Source organism: Pholcus phalangioides, unplaced genomic scaffold (assembly GCF_987345545.1).
Source record: "Pholcus phalangioides strain wild (caught in Gottingen) unplaced genomic scaffold, Ppha-v1.0 ptg000021l_1, whole genome shotgun sequence".
Taxonomy (NCBI): domain Eukaryota; kingdom Metazoa; phylum Arthropoda; class Arachnida; order Araneae; family Pholcidae; genus Pholcus; species Pholcus phalangioides.
Genome location: NW_028301614.1, coordinates 11,548,228 through 11,563,459, shown reverse-complemented (window position 1 = coordinate 11,563,459; position 15,232 = coordinate 11,548,228).

Below are 15,232 nucleotides of genomic sequence, written 5' to 3'. Positions count from 1 at the left end.
TTGGTGTCTTGTAAACCGAAAGAGATGGACGAAATTTTATTAACTTCAATAATTTTGACGAACGAGACTCCAGAATGCGATTTTTTTTTTCAGGAAAATGACTTGACATTTTGTCATCCACCACAGAATTAATGTTAATGAAAATTTGTATCGAATAAACTATATATCAATACGAGTGCCTTTTTTAGCTCGTGTTACATCTAAACGGTGCTGTCCATATTTCAGTAAACATTGTCTTATATGTAAACGTACCATATTTCAAACTCCCATAAACATATTTGTGCACTGCTTGAGTAATATAAAGTTTTCCATTTTAGTCTTTTGTGGGAGAAATTTGAACATTTTCATATACCTTTTCATATCGATTGGTTATTTTTTAAATATGTCCAGGACATTGTTGTCCACCCTTTAAGATAATTATCATTTTATAGTTTCATAAAAATAAATTTTTCCACCCAGTCCCATGGGGTACAGCTTTCAATCAGTGAAATATGGACCTCCCATTATCAATCCTCCATATTGAATCTTGTGTAATTTTTTCCTAATTAAAAATTCCCTGGCAGATAGACAAGATGGACTGCTATTCTTGCCACCTCCGATTTCTTGTGAGAATATATTAAAGACCAAGTTTACTAAATTCTTTGATAGTGGTGTATGATGGTAAATATCAGGGTTGGTTAAAAAAAAAGTTTTTTTTTTGAAAAAAGCCAAAAAACTGTTTTTTTGGTTTAAATAGTATTAACATTAAAAACAATTAAATTTCTGAAGAAAAATTCAAACTTCTAGTAATTAAAATAAAATGGTTATTAATGTAATTAACACTATTCCCATACTAATTAATCTAGAAATATATCTTGCATTTTAACAAAAACCAACTTTTGCAATTTAATTATTTTTTGCTTAACTCGATGGATTACTGTGTGTTTGAAATTTTTTCAATGTTATTAATCATATAGTAAGTATATAAAGGTTTTTCTCCAGTTACTTTCAGTATGCTTAATTAGGAAGCTATTTTGCAAGAAGTAATAAAAATGAGGTGAATATAATGTAATTAATGAATCATAAATAATGCAGATTAATTAGCAATGATTTACGATATACAGGGTGATTATAACTAAGGTTCTGATTTCAAAACACTGTAAAAAAGATTGTCAAAATGACTTGAAAATTGGCATGAATATTCCTGTACAAATGCAATTTTATTTGGTAAAGGGGAAAAAAATACTTAAAAATGTAAAATTAATGACATCATCCAACATGTGGGAAATTTGCTCGCATAATGGAAACAATAGCCAGTCATGGCAAAATGATACCTTAATTATAGCATTGCACGATTTCATAATTCATGGAAACATCACAAAAAAACAAAGTAATTGAACAAATAACTACATCTTGCTTAAGAAATGTTAAATATGTTGTCCAACCCGAGGTTGAAACCACAAAAATTTTTGTTCAACAACAGAATCGGAGTATGCCATGGTCATGATGTGGATGTGCTTGCAATTCAGCTTTATTACACCAAACGCCCCCCCCCCCACCTTATTAATATTCCTGAGGAACTTCTAACATATAGGGAATGTGCTGGAGATTGCAATTCACCAAAGTTTGCAATCTGACCACTGTTTATAACATTTTGAGGTACCCCCACAGCCAGAAGTTGCAAGGGTTAAGGTGCATCCTGTCAAAAAGGGTCTTCGACAGCTGCTTTGCTGGTATTCCAATGTGCATCTTCATAGAAGTTCTATCCACACACTGATGCTGTGGAAGTGCCGAAATGATGTGGTTACACAAAATAGATTATACTGCTGGCCAAGTACAGCATCATCTACTTGCACATTTTGCACTTTTTTCTTTTGCGAAAGAAACTTCCATTGCTTCAGGAGCATCCATGCAAATTTTCAAGTCATTCTGATCAGTACTTATTGTATAGTTTTGGAATCAAAACTTAAATTATAATCACCCTGTATATAGCTGATTATTTTTCATAAATCGGTTACTATTATACAGTAGAACCTTGATTAACTAGGCTTAACAGTGTGAAAGTATAAAAAAAACAACTATTGCATATTAAGACTGGGAGATATACAGTAGGAGATGTGCTACTTCTTATGGGAAAGAAAATGAAAATGTATGTGAGGTAATGTAACTACTAGTACACTGGTCTTTGTCCTTTAGGGACAGCTGGTGTCTTTATTGGATTATAAAACCACCTGTGTGCCCCTAGCATGATGGTGTCACTAGTGTTGCTGCTTCTTTGTGAAGGGAAAAAGAAACCCTGTGAGATTTAGTACCACCACTACATTTAGTTTATTATTTATATGTGCTAAAATACAAATAAAAAAGATCATCATAATATAATAATGTAGGAAAAGAGAAATTTTGAAAAAATTGAAAAAAGAGAGAGAGTATGAGAAAAGAATAATAAAGATTTTCAAGAAGAAAATTTTCAGGATATAACCGGAACTACGTGTATTGACTGAGTGTGCAAAGGGATTACTTCTACTATAAGATTCTAACAATTTAAAACAAAAGTTTCTTCACATCCTTTCCTGGGGAGTCTGTTCATGACAGAATATATTTAAAAAAAAAACCTTGGCCTGAAAAGGCCAGGGGCAAAATAAATCGATCTTCTTAATGATCACGCCATTAGTGATCCCTAAGATGAAGGAAATGTAGGCCCCTTTAATATTTTTGGGTCTGGCGCTCTGCATAACAGTTCACTGTCATGGTCACTACATTTAGATGTATGATGCAATCCTTATTCATGAATTTGCTAAAGATAGAGCATCAGAATACAGCCAAACGTTAGAAAATGTTGTAAGAATGAGAAATTTTGGCTTTTGTATATAACTTTAAATAACTAAGATACTTCATATGAAAAATAAATATATATTCTGGCTACTTTTATGAGACTTTTCGAAAAAAACCACTTATAAAATCTTATGTCATTTAAAGACATACCATCAGAATGTACCCCAAGGATATAAAATGTGGTAAAAATGAAACATTTTGGCTAATAATGAACCAATATGATATTTTTCAAGGAAAAAAAATTACATTTAGGTAACTTTTATTTGATTTTTTGAAAATTTTCCTACATTATTATTAGAAAAACCACTTGGTTTAAACCAAACAACCCTGGTAAATATTGTTCTGAATGTCTCGCACAAATCCTTGAAATGAGCAGAGGATGAAGCAAAATGCAAAGGCGTCATAGATTTATTTCATGGAACAGCTATTTACAAGCAGATCCACAGAAAAAGTGACCTAAAGATAGTGACCTAGAAAAATATCTTTATATATATTTTGCATGACATCTTTACATTTCTTGTTTGGCATCATCATGTTGCCAAATCTCAGCTTTTGCCAACCTGGCGGTATTAACAGATGAAAGATGACAATGATAAATAATCGCATTACATAATTTTCGTAACATTTTTTCATATAAAAATTCTTTTTCTTTCATAAAATTACACATACAGCATATATAGAAGGCCTAATACTTTCCAAGGTTGATCACAGGCAAGGTGCCACTCTACATTGGCAATGATAGTCATGTTGGAAGTCTGGTCAAATAGAATGACCAGAACCTTCCAGCAGGGTTGTTTGGTTTAAACCATGGTTTAAACCTTGGTTTTAACCAAGTGGTTTTTTTAAAAAAACCACTTCGGTTTTTTTCAAAAAATCTAATAAAAATTGCCTAAATATCATTTTTTTTCTTGAAAAATATCATATTGGTTCATTATTAGCCAAAATGTTTCATTTTTACCACATTTTATATCCTTGGGGTACATTCTGATGGTATAGCTTTAAATGACATAAGATTTTATAAGTGGTTTTTTTCAAAAAGTCTCATAAAAGTGGCCAGAATATATATATTTTTTTCATATGAAGTATCTTAGTAATTTAAAGTTATATATAAGACATAATTTCTCATTCTTACAACATTTTCTAACCTTTGGCTACATTCTGATGCTCTATCTTTAGCAAATTCATGAATAAGGATTGCATCACACATCTAAATGCAGTGGTGTATTATCTCACAGGGGTTTTTTTCCCCTTCACAAAGAAGCAACTACAGTAGTGACACCATCACGCTAGGGGCAGGTGGTCCTATAATCCAATAAAGACACCAGCTGTCCTGACAAACACTAGTGTACTAGTTGTTACATTACCTCACATACATTTTCATTTTCTTTCCCATAAGAAGTAGCACATCTACTGTATATCTCCCAGTCTTAATATTCAATAGTTGTTTTTTTTATACTTTCACACACACACTGTTAAGCCCAGTTAATCAAGGTTCTACTGTATAGTAGTAACAGATTTTTGAAAAATAATCAGCTATATATAGGGTGATTATAATTTAAGTTTGATTCCAAAACTATACAATAAGTACTGATCAGAATGACTTGAAAATTTGCATGGATACTCTTGAAGCAATGGAAGTTTCTTTCGCAAAAGAAAAAAGTGCAAAATGTGCAAGTAGACGATGCTGTACTTGGTCCGCAGTATAATCTATTTTGTGCAACCACATCATTTCGGCACTTCCACAGCATCAGTGTGTGGATAGAACTTCTATCAAGATGCACATTGCAATACCAGCAAAGCAGCTGCTGAAGACCCATTTTGACAGGATGCACCTTAACCCTTGCAACTTCTGGCTGTGGGGGTACATCAAAATGTTATAAACAGTGGTCAGATTAAGTGGTTTAATAAAGCTGAATTGCAAGAACATCCACATTATGACCATGGCATACTCCAATTTCGTTGTTGAACAAGAATTTTTGTGCTTTCAACCTCATAGCCAGAACACGCGGTGGACAACATATTTAACATTTCTTAAGTAAGTTGTAGTTATTTGTTCAATTACTTCGTTTTTTGTGATGTTACCATGAATTATGAAATCGTGAAATGCTATAATTAAGTTATCATTTTGCCATGACTGGCTATCGTTTCCATTCTGCAAGCAAATTTCCCAAGTGGTGGATGATGTCATTAATTTTACATTTTTAATTATCTTTTTCCCCTTTACCAAATAAAATTGCATTTGTACAGGAATATTCATGCCAATTTTCAAGTCATTCTGACAATCATTCTGTTTTTACAGTGTTTTGAAATCCAAACCTTAGTTATAATCACCCTGTATATAGTAAACCATCGCTAATTAATCTGCATTATTTATGCTTCATTAAATACATTATATTCACCTAATTCTTATTACTTTTTGCAAAATAGCTTCCTAATTAAGTATACTGAAAGTAACTGGAGAAAAACCTTTATATATTATATGATTAATAATAACATTGAAAGAATTTTCAAACACACAGTAATCCATTGAGTTAAGCAAAAAATAATTAAATTCCGTATATCTTGTATTAACAAGTGGAGAGCGACATTCATGTCAAATACTATTTAAAACAAAAAAACCGGTTTAAACCAAAAAAACCTGGTTTAAACCAAAAAAAACCCGGTTTTTTGGTTTTTTTCAAAAAAACCGGGTTTTTTACCAACCCTGCCTTCCAGGCTACATCTCAAGTAAATGTCTGTCTTCCAATCCATCTGGCCACACATTGGTCAAAGAGCTCCAACAGGCAGAATACTTGTTGGTATATTAGTATCTTTGAGTGTTTTAGAAGCAGATAAGGAACATTGGGCAATGCTCGGCCAGTGCACCCAGTTAGAATTAGCTTTTGTAATTCAGGTTATGGCGATCGATAATCATGTGTGCATATCTCTGCTGATCTGTAATGTTGCCATATTTGAGATATTCGGGTTATAGAATTTTTCAAAGTAAATAAATATAAAAGTAAACATAAATAAATTTCTTATTGTGGTGATTGATACCAGCGATATACCTGAGGGTAAGGTTTATCTTTGGCTACGGACACACGGGCGTGAAGCGGGAGAGAAAAAACTGCAGAAAAATTGACAACAGCATTGTACGGGACCGGTCACACGACAATAACATGTTCCCTGCACAAAAGGCGCGTTCTCAAGGTCGCACACACAAAAAAACAACTGGTTCTATTTTTTTTGTCAGTTCGGTGGACACGACAATTTTATCACAAATACAACACCACAACAGGCCAAATGCCTAGTGAGGTGGCTGAGAAAAAGATAACCATAAACATATGGATGTCATATATTTCAGCAATGCAATTAACAAAAATTATAAACAATATATACACGATAAAATATTATACAATGCCCATAAAGAATATTATGGTTGTCTTATTCTCTAAGAATGGATAGCTTTTCGATTTACCTCAACATGTTTATCATATTTCTATTGAAATGTGTCATTTGTGTTACAATTTACTACCTCCGGGGGCAAGCTATTCCAATTATTAACAATCCTATTAGAGAAAAATTCCCTGCGACACCATGACCTCGCATTGTCCCTTACCAATCGATACTGATGTCCCCTTGTAAAAGCAGTCAATTGGTGGTGTACTAAAAGTTCATGGTCCGTCCTATCTATCCCATTGAAAATTTTGAACACTTCGATCATATCTCCTCAACACCTGCGTTCATCCAATGTAAACATATTCTAAAAATGAAGTCTCTCTTCATAACTCCAGCCTTGTGTGCCCATAAAAACACGCATAGCTCTTCTCTGCATCCCTTCAACCAAGTCTATGTCCCTCTGTAGGTATGATCTCCAAAACCTTACAGCATACTCCAGTCCAAACTAAGCCTCGAAAAAGCAGAAGAATGACTTCAGGAGAACGCGAAGTGATCTGTTTTGAAAATTAAACCAAGGTTGTTTCGCTGTGGTGGTTGAGTAGTTATAGTGACGGACTCGCGATGTGAGGATCCGGGTTCGAACCCCACAGTGGTGGTCGGCTGAAGTTGGTTTTCTGTGGTTCCCAACTTCAAGGCGCAAATGCGAGCCAATCTCCCCGTTAAAAAGTCTCGCCACAGAGAGCAACAATCTTACAACGATAAATCATTCAATCATAACACTTCACTCATAGTTAGAAAACTAGTGGCAGATGGCAGCACTACACATAACAAGCATTACAGAGAAACAACAAAACTTCACGTCAGGTTTTACTACACGCACATTCCCGCATGTACCGATTCGTTGGGGGGGGGGGTGCATGTGTGGTGTAGTAGTAGGAGGTAGGGCCTCCAAAAAAATGGCTCGGGGATCCATGATGTTCTTAAGTCAGCCACCTCGTTGGGCAATTTGCCTGTTGTGGCGTTGTATTTGTATTCTATTTGCTTTTTTGACCACTGTTGAACAATGTTCAGAAAACCTAAGCCGCTCGTCAATGAGAAACCATGCAATCATCAACACAAAACGTCATGCTACATTCATTTGCCCATGCTGCAATCCTGTTTAAGTTGGTCTGGAGCAACTCCCTATCGCTTTGATTCCTGATTACCTCCATTAGCTTCACATCATCTGCGAATTTGCTAGTTACCTTGATCGAGTTTGTCGATAAAAAGTGAAAAAAGGATGGGGCCAAGGACACTTCCTTGTGAACAACTCCACTTGTGACGTCTGTCCAACCAGAGAATTCCCCGTTCACCATAACTGGTTGCGACCTATCTCTTAACCATGATTCTATCCAATTCAGCAAGTTGTCCCCAATTCCAATCTCGTGTAAACGTTTCAAGAGTTTACCATGTTCTACACGATTGAATGCCTTCTGGAAATCAAGGTAAACAACATCTACATTTTTGCCCTTACCCAAAGCCTTCGTCATGTGATCATAGAAGCAAAGGAGGTTAGTTATACATGACTTCCCTTTCCTGAACCCATGCTGATTATCCGACAATACATTATTCTCGTCTATCCACTTCACAAACTGCCTTTTGATGATAATTTTCGAGATGGAGCTCGTCAAACTCACTGGACGATAATTGGACACCGCTTCTCTACTACCCTTGTTAAATATCGAACAACATTAGCAAGTTTCCAATCCCTTGGGACAATACGCTCAGCAACACTACTCCTGTATATCTGCGCGACTGGTCCCAACAATTCATTAGCACATTCCCTGAATCCCCTGGGATCACGTGGTGGTTCTTTTTTTTTTATCCCCCCATTTTTCTTTTCGCAAGAAATTGAGCATTTATTTGGATAGCAAGTTAACTATAACTAGAGCCCAGATTATAAGCAAATGCGCTTGCATATTTTGGCCTTCTGATACATATAAATGAATTAAATAAATTTGGCCTTTTAATACATATAAATGCATAAGAGAATTTTCAGGTTTTTTTCCTTGAGGTAGGATTTAATGAATTAATAGAGATGTTTGCACAATACAGTATTTTCAAAATATCAACCGTTTTATTGTACCGTATTTTCCTGCGCATAATCCGCATGCAAAATTTGAAGAAAAAAAACCCCACGTATATATACAGGGTGATTATAAAAAAACTATCCCGACATATGGGCCCCTAACTATCATACCATTCACAGAAACTGAATGAAATTTTGGCATAAGGTATTTTGATGTATGCGCTCAAGAATGATATGGAAAACAACAGTGTCACTCTAACAGTTACGGTTACAGTGAGAAAATTTCGAAAATATCAAATGGCAACACCAAGTTTTTTGTATTGGAATGCGATCTCCATACTGAAAAACCCTAAATAGCGTTCGAACGGCAACTGTAGCATGAAAATCACCGGCGGTAGATAGGCTAAAAGTGAGGACAACCAATAAGGACAGAGAAGCAGCATAAAATAAAGCATTTTATTGTGTTTCACAAATTTTCCACATGACCTCGTGGAGGACTAATCAGGCTGGGATCTCAGCCGAAGAAACGGTGTGACGAATGAAACGAACATTAATGCTCTGGTGCACGGCAAAGTCCTTTTTACTTTTTCCTTGCCAAGCTCCGGGGATTTTCGTGCTACAGGTGCCATACGCTATTTAGTGTTTTTCAGTATGGAGATCACATTCCCATACAAAAAGCTTGGTGTTGCCATTTGATATTTTTGAAATTTTCTCACTGTAACCGTAACTGTTAGAGTGACACTGTTGTTTTCCATATCATTCTTGAGCGCATACCTCAAAATACCTTATGCCAAAATTTCATTCAGTTTCTGTGAATGGTATGATAGTTAGGGGCCCAAATGTTGGGATAGTTTTTTTATAATCACCCCGTATATAATCCGTGGCAGTGTATTGTCCACAGGATTTAAAAAATAATAATAAACTTGCTTCAATAATCAGTCCATTGATATGCTAATGAATGGTTGCACTAATAAAATCACTGTAAATAAGACTATTGTTCATTTACGAAACAATAGCCTTATTTACGGTTCAATCAAAAACCTTCGAATTCAGACTCATCAGAATACTCATCAGTAGAGCCCGGATTATATGCACTAAAAATGCTAAGATATGCATTAAAAACCAAAATATGCACCAAAATATCCTGAAAAGTGAAAAGTTCCGAAATATACAAATACAACGCCACAACAGGCAAATTGCCCAACGAGGTGGCTGACTTAAGAACATCATGGATCCCCGAGCCATTTTTTGGAGGCCCTACCTACTACTGCTACACCACACATGCACCCCGCCCGCAGAACCCCCAACGAATCGGTACATGCGAGAATGTGCGTGTACGTGTAGTGAAACCTGACGTGAAGGTTTTTTTTTGTTTCTCTGTAATGCTTGTTATGTGTAGGCTGTCATCTGCCACCAGTTTTTCTAACTATGAGTGAAGTGTTATGATTGAATGATTTATCGTTGTAGGACTGTTGCTCTCTGTGGCGAGACTTTTTAACGGGGAGATTGGCTCGCATTTGCGCCTTGAAGTTGGGAACCACAGAAAACCAACTTCAGCCGACCACCACTGTGGGGTTCAAACCCGGACCCTGGCATCGAATATAACTATAATATATACTATAACCACTATATACCTCTATATATAACCACTCGACCACCACAGCGGCAAAAATACCCTTAAAAAAGCTGCTCCAGTAACAAAATACAAATAATTTCGACGCTATTTCTAAAAAAAATTAAACATTTGACATATCTCTAGAAATAGCATTACAATAAAATCATTGATATTTGGAAAATACTGTATTGCCAGCATCTATTAATTCACTAAATCCCACCTCCGAAAAAAAATATGTTATGAAAATATTACGAGCAATATTTACTTGAAACATTCAAAAAAATGTGATTGAGCTTAAATAAACCTTTGCACTAATTCTGAAACTTCTTTGATTTTATGCGTTAATGCTGAAAAGGCCAAAATATGCAAATTTATATGCATTTGCATATAATCCGGGCAAGGGTATGAAAAAATCATTTTTAAAAATAAAAATCTGGGTTTTTTAAATTAAAAATTAACAAATTAAAATAATTTAATTAAAACAAATTAGTTAAATCAAAAACTAATAAATGGCCATAATTATCAGAAAAAATACACCAACGCGTCGGTGACCCCAAATCATAGGATTCGATATATAGGGGCTGGTGAAAGTTCCAATTTTGGACATGGGCTGGCCCCTTCGCGAAGGAGCAGCACCTGCCTGTCGTAATGGTCATAAGGCACTTATGACAGACAACCAATAAGGAGCTAGCACTGTGACATCACAAAACTTGTGTCCAAATGTTCTCGTGTGACCAGGGGATAAAAGCTGCTCAAAAAAATGGTTTTTTTTCGTATTATTCTGTTTTTAAACTGTAATAAAGGCTTATGCAGTTTAAAAGATAATGTTTCAGAGCAAAGATTTCATATGATTTACCGTATTCCTACTTTTAGGAAAGAAATTTTTCGTAAACATTTTTATTATTTAGCTCCGAAATTATATAATTCACTACTACTAGAAATACAAAATATACCCACAGATGCAGCATTTAAAAAATCATTATTCAAATTATTAATTTCAATAGACGATGTAGCCTCATTTTGACCTTTAAGAGGAGCAATAAAATTTATTCAATTCAGCTTTGCTACTTTAATTATGTATATTTTTTCAATTAAAAAAATTCTTGTTTGTGTTTGTCTCTATGTATGTGTGAGTTTTATATTTTTTCCCTAATGTTTTGTTTTACATTTCTCGCCATGCATTAAGAACTTTGTCTTTTTTGTGTTGTGTATGTTTTTTCGTTCTTGATTTTTTTATCTTTACATATTTTTTTATTTGACAGTGATAATTTTGTCTCTTTTATGTTGTATATGTGTCTTTTTTTTTAATGTTTCTGTTCATGTCGTATGCTTTATATATTTTATTCATTAATTATGTAAATTTTTTAAAAAAGTTTTTTTTTAAACTAATCTAAATCTCTGTGTTGAAAATGAATAAATTTGATTTGAAAACAGGTTTGCATCCAGCGGGAAAACTCCTCCGTGTGTCCATAGCCTTTATATGGGTCTAGGTCAATTCGTCGCGCTCAACTTGTTGCGTGTCAATTCGTCGTCCTAAAAACTCGTCACGGTACAAATTTGTCGCAGGCTTATTTCGTCGCGGTACAAATTTGTCACAAGCTCATTTCATCGCGACAAATTTGAATTGCTTTAAAATTCATATGTTTGTTGTGATCTTATAAATAGGGTAGTTGCTTTAGCCGTAAAAAATGGAACTAATTTTTTTCTCATTTATTGGAAATGTTCCCCCTGCCCATCTGTTTTAATTTTTAACAAATGAAGGAAAGTATTCATTGAAGTCATTAAATTTTTAAAATTTAATTTTTACCATATAAGCCGCATTTCTGTCGGGATTTCCATTTCTCGCAGTGAGGGATGTTGAAGAGCTCACCCAAATAAAAAATTGAGATCAAATAAATTTTTAAATTTTAATTTCCACCGCATAAGCCGCATTTCCCACTTTTTGTCGGGATTTGAGTCCCTGAGTACGGGTTTGAGTCCCATATAAACGGAATGAATGGCGATTTTCAGCCCCCCCCCCACCTCCTCAATGTTTCCTTCATGTCGGCACCTTTGACTGGCCAAGGATGCCGAAGTGTTTGGAACTTGTGGATTCTTGTCTTGATCTTGAAGTAGGAAATTTTGATTTCTGAATCATTTCTCTGGGTGCTCATACCCATTCCATAAAGTACCCTGGGCACCAACAGCATCTCTGTCTCTGACACCACTGCAAATGTCAATCGATTTTTGATTTTTTTTCAACTCTAAAGTAACAACTGTCGAGTGAAAAGAATGAAATCAGACTTTTAATTAGATCATTATTCTTCATGTACATGACACTCGAAATTAAAATTACAATATCAATTACATTTAAAAATTTAAATGCATATAAAAGTTTAACTATATTTGAAAATTCGGTTATAAAAATTTGAAATGTTAAATAATTGATTTTTGCTGTGATAAAATTTCAATATTATGTGGAAAAATTTCGGTTTGTATGATATTCCCCAAATTACAGTGAGCCTATCTTTAACGGTAAATTTCTATCTGCCCCATTACAGTATCTCCATAAGAACCTGAAATATTTAATTAATTAATAATTCAATTAAATTAATATTTAATTTTCACCGTATAAGCCGCACTTCCAGCTTTTGTTGGGATTTCTATTTCTCACAGCGAAGGGAATTGGGCGCAGATCAAGGATGGAAATGTACAGTGCTTATGAATGACGATTCGATGAAGTTTTCATAATGCCCACGGGATGAGCACCGACAAAGGCAATGTAATCACCAATAAGAAAGATGACTATGGGGGTGTCAGTCGCATAGATACAATATAACCATTAATCTTATGTTTATAATCAGTCGCATATCTTTGGCTGGCTTGTTTGAATATTTTCACATAGTTTTCATTAGCGTCTAAGCTTTTGGTACAAGGTTGGTGTGCTTGGTCTACGGCTCCAGTCAACGATTAGTAAAAATTTCTTCTTACAATACAAGTGAATTAACATTAACAGACAATGTAAGATTATTATATTCAGAGGTATATTTCCTAGGTGGGGAGGGGATATGTGGGCTTTATCCCAAGATGACAAGTTCAAGTGAAAGGGCGTGACCAAAACTAAGTAATTGGTGATCAAGAACATGAATTAGAAAGGAAGAAGGAAGGCAAGGTTTGAATAGCCCACAGGTGGGAAAACTATAAATCCGCCTCTGATTATAGCCTACATTTATTAGGATAATTTTGATTTTAAAAACAATTTGTATCGTACATATAAATACTCCACAATATCTAAACCTTTATTTATTTTCAGTGCTTTGAGTATCATTTTATTTACACTTATATACGTGAATATCGCAGTAAAAACCCGATGATGATTTATAGAATAATACGTGATGGTATTTTGAACTACCATAATTTTTTTCTTTTGTTTTAAAGATACGTAGAAGATTTCAATTTATTGCAATTTAAATTGAATTCAAACAATTCAATTTTAAAGAGTACTACATTATTTTTTGTCATCCGTATAACCTGTATCTCTCTTTAAGATACAACAAAAAACTCAAATAAAGAAAATTAATAATAGTCTAATTCATTTTGAATTGCATTAAAAGTTTTTCTAATTTCGGAACATGAATTATGGGGGGAAAAACTTTTAAACACACACGTAAACCAACATATCATTTCCAAGTACAGTTTTGCAATATTCCATGTTTATGCCAACAGAAATATGTAGACCAAGCACACCAACCTTGTACCAAAAGCTTAGACGCTAATGAAAACTATGTGAAAATATTCAAACAAGCCAGCCAAAGATATGCGACTGATTATAAACATAAGATTAATGATTATATTGTATCTATGCGACTGACACCCCCATAGTCATCTTTCTTATTGGTGATTACATTGCCTTTGTCGGTGCTCATCCTGTGGGCATTATGCAAACTTCATCGAATCGTCATTCATAAGCACTGTACATTTCCATCCTTGATCTGCGCCCAACTCCCTTCGCTGTGAGAAATAGAAATCCCAACAAAAGCGGGTAGTGCGGCTTATACGGTGAAAAATAAATATTAATTTAATTGAATTATTAATTAATTAAATATTTCCAGGGTTCATACAAAATTTTCAAAATGAAAAGTAAGGAGTTTTTAAGGACTTTTTAAGGAGTTTCAAGCGGTTTTTAAGGAGTCATGGCAAACTTCATAACTTACAAGTTTTACGGCAAAAAAGGGGCGGGGCACATATGCAAATTTATTTTTAATTTGCAAACAAACTTTCCCTCTTCTCAAAAATATAGATGTAGAAGTGGTTCAAAAATTACAAGTTTTGATTTGTTACCCAGCATCATAAGAATTCATAAAATAATCAATCCACATACATGCTTTCTGTCGTCACCAAAGTGTTCTAAAACCTTCAAGTATTAGTCAAAAATATAACTCATAACAGCATCACATAAATTATAAAAATTCTAAAAGTGATATTCATTCCCCCTCCAATTATTCAAAATAAAAACCACAACTAACAAAGATTTTACTTACAAAATTATTTATATTTGCAGCAACTCTAGGCACACACACACTTCCAGCACAACTTCCTTGATAGTAAATTGCCCATAGATGGTAATAGACCCTAGTTGTGCTTGGTTTGAAAGAAAGCCTCCCCCCCACCCCCGGAAATCACTCTCAAACAATCTGGGAATGTGCCGCGGGCCGCTCAATTGAAGTAAGAATTTGCCACGAGCCACTTGAGACAGGCCACATTTAGGCCATGTGTTGAGTACATGTATGCTTTAAATAAGGGGCTGTTCAAGTATTACGACAGCAAATTTTCAACAATTTTTGACTCTTCCCCTCTTGTCAGAAAAAGTCAGCAAAACTCTCACCCTCCCCCTGTCAGCGCTCTGCCCCCTTCCTCCTAACGCTTATTGGTGGAATCTGAATCTGAATTGGGGGCTTCCCCCCAGATGATCAAAAATTTATTTTTTTAATCCACAAAATATTTTTGTATTTGAAGGCTAAGAACCCAAAATTGCTCAAAAAATTCATTGCGACCCTACCTCTCTAAGCCCTTGACCCGTGGTAAACATTCCGCCTGTGTGGACCAAATGTGGCCTGTCCCTAAATCTATTTTTGTAACAATGAACCAAGTGACACATTTACAGATCGCTTAAGTGACTCGTGGCACAATTCCAGACCATTTAAGCGATCTGTGGCACATTAAGTGATCCCTTGAGTGACATGTGACAAAGTTTTAGAGCATTGGTCCTGCCACCAGTGCGGTTCTACATCACTCAAGTTATCCGCGGCACATTCCCAGATTACTTAAGTGATCTGCGGCATAATCACGGATCACTTATATGACGCGCGGCACAGCTCCAG